Source organism: Belonocnema kinseyi, chromosome 6 (genome assembly GCF_010883055.1).
Source record: "Belonocnema kinseyi isolate 2016_QV_RU_SX_M_011 chromosome 6, B_treatae_v1, whole genome shotgun sequence".
Taxonomy (NCBI): Eukaryota; Metazoa; Arthropoda; class Insecta; order Hymenoptera; family Cynipidae; genus Belonocnema; species Belonocnema kinseyi.
The window spans coordinates 139171020-139174188 of NC_046662.1; positions in this window are offsets into that span (position 1 = coordinate 139171020).

Below are 3169 nucleotides of genomic sequence, written 5' to 3' on the forward strand. Positions count from 1 at the left end.
AAAATTAAAATTCGAAAATTTTTTCTAAAGCCTCCAGGGGACTTCGTTTTCGCACGAAAAAATTTTATGTGCCCTTATTGCATCCGGACCCACAATTGTAGTGTTCAAGGCGACAGCTAGGCAATTACTGAATTTTGGAAAGTGCAATCCCGATGTTCAAGTAAGAGGGCGGATGAGCACGACAATGAGTCATGGTTTACAGTCGTCGAGAAAACCCTCTACCTGAGTAGTGAGTATTGCCGTTTGGAAGCAAGTAAATTGAAAGAGGAAACTTAATTGAAATATGTGATAATTCAGAATTTGGTTTGATTAAAATAAAATATAGTTTCTGATTCATTCAATGTAGTTCCAACATCACCCCCCTGCTAGTGATGGAGTCACGAAAAAGTTACTTGTAGGCGATCGGGAAAATGAACTCGTCTGCCCGATCGTGTTGTTTTGTTTTCCTGGATGGGTTTCTCAGCCTCTGGTTGCTTCTCTGTTTCCGCCCCACTGTGCGAGATTTTGTTTTTCGTTAGAGGTTGAGGATCTTTTGCGATGATATAGGCCGGCTTGAGATGGTCAAGTGACACAGTAGTGTCTCCTTCTCGAAGTCGAACCGTGAATGTTTTTGGGGACCGGTTAATCACCAGGAAAGGACCTTCGTAAGGCGGTTGTAGTGCGCCTTTTGCGGGTCCATGCCTTATTGAAACGTGTGAGCATGTTTTGAGGTCCTTGAAAACAAAAGTTTGTTTTCGGCTATGATACGTGCCGTTTGTGGGTCTCAGGGTGGAAAAATGTTTTCTCAGATATTTCACTTAGTCCGATGCATTGTCGAATGCTGCTTGCGGGGCTAGAAATTCTCCGTATAGTCGATAGTTTCGCCGTAAACTAATGCTGCCGACGTTGCCTGGAGGTCATCTTTCCAGGTAGATCTGATTCCTATGAGGGTTATTGGTAAAACATCAATCCAGTTTTCCGTTTCGTGACACATTATTGATGCTTTTAGTTGTCGATGGAAACGCTCAACAAGGCCGTTTGCTGAAGGGTAGTATGCTGTGGTTCTCAGATGCTTAGTTCCGGTTCATTTATTGAGTTCACTAAAGAATTTTGACTCGAACTGCCTTCCTTGGTCTGTTGTAACTCGCAGGGGAGCTCCGAACCTCGCGATCCATCCTGTAAAAAAGATTCGATCGATGGTCTTTGCTTCTATGTTCTCCACAGGGAAAGCTTCTGGCCAACGAGTGTACCTATCATTGCACGTGAAAACATAGGAATTCCGGTTTGAATACGGAAGTTTGCCCACGATGTCGAGATGCACGTGTTCGAACCTGGATGATGGTAGCTGAAACTTTCCAGTTGGAGATGCAACATGTCAAGTTATTTTTGCACGCTGGCATTGTATGCAACTTCGCGCCCAGACTCGACAGTCCTTTTTAATTAAGGGCCATACATGTCGCTCTGTGACGAGTTTAATTGTTGCTCGAATTCCAGAGTGTGCGAGGTTGTGCACAGAGTTGACCGCTGTTTTGCGGAAAGGTGCTGCTATGAAAGGTCGGGACGATTGTGTGACAACGTCACAGTACACGTCAGCGTTTGTTCCTGGGATCTTTATTTTCTTGAGTCGGAGAACGATATCTCCTTTTAAAATGGTTCCAAGTTCTTCGTCCTCGGCCTGTGGTTTCGCAAGGGCTTCGTAATCAGTGTTCGCCGCTATTGCGTCGATGCTAGAAAACGCGTCAGCGACAACGTTTTCGAGTCCTTTGATGTACTGGATGCCCGTCGTATATTGAGCGATAAAGTTCAGACACCGGAACTTTCGCAGGGTGAATTTTTCAGGTTTTTGTTTAAATGCAAATGCTAGAGGCTTGTACTTTTTTTGCTGCTTTGTATTTCTGGCCATCAAGTTGCCGACCTCTGTTCGCGACTGGTCGGCCGGGTGTTGTTCGAATGTGGTGGAAAACTTTATGTTTTCGGTCCACGGTTGAACCTTCGGGTCGTATTATTTCCGGAAAACGAGAAAAAAGGTCATGAAATCGAGATACTGTCCCGCTTTCTTTAATGCATTTAATGCTTTCCTGAGGACCCTTGACGATGCGACCCCCGGATGTCAATAGCGTTTCGCCGTCAATGAGTCGAGCCTTACCTACGTCCACCCAGAGTCCGAAGTGTGCTAGGAAATCAGCACCGATTATGGGTTTCTTGACGTCCGCTATCACGAAACGCCAATTGAAATTGCGACTTAGTTTGAAGTCAGGAGTTAGCGTAATGAAACCATACGTGGGAATGTTAGATCCGTTCCCGGCTTATAGTTCATAAGATGGACAAGGGTCGCCTACCGCCTCTAGCGAGTGCTTTTGTCGTTTATCTGCTTATATGTGCACGTTATATTGCACTTTTGTGCCTTGTTGCCGAAACGCGCGTTGTACCAACACATACCGTTATCTTAGTCCGTTTGCTGTCTTAAACGCGAGCGCGATCGCGACCGATAGCGTCCCGAACGCGCGGGGCGACTTGAAGTTCCGTTTCGAGCAGGTCCTTCTGAAAAATCGCGAAGCAGGGCCATTATTTTTTGACGGAGGCTTTCGATCACGTTATCATATTTTGTAGAGGATGTTTCGGAGATTTGTCTCCTGTGGTCGGTATCGTATATCGTGTCTGCGAGTTCACAGATGGTCGCGAGGTCAGCATTTGTCTGCGTGGCCAGGATCGCTTGCATGGAGTTAGGGAGGCGACCGATCCACAGTGAGCGCACTAAGTTTTCCGGAACTATTGTGCCCGCGAGACCTTGGAGATGACGTTGAAATGTTGACGGCTTGCGATCTCCAACTTCTTCATGTTTCAGGAGACGCCGCGTTTTTTGCTCTTGGGACGAATTTAATCGGCGAATAAGCTCTGTTTTGAGTTTGTCGTATCTGTTTTCAGCAGGTGGAGTACAGATGATGTGGCGCACTTCTTTTGCGTATCGCGGATCCAAATTGGAAATAACATAACTGTACTTTATCTTGTCAGATGAAATTTTACTCACGTCGAAAGAAGCCTCAACCATAGAGAACCATAATTCGGGTTCTTCCGGGTAAAAAGGAGGTACCTTTACGGAAACGCTCTCAACTCTTGTTTTAGTTTGCGTCGGATTGTCAGGCATTTTCACTAAGATAATTTAAAACACAGTCATTAGTAAAAAAAAAGG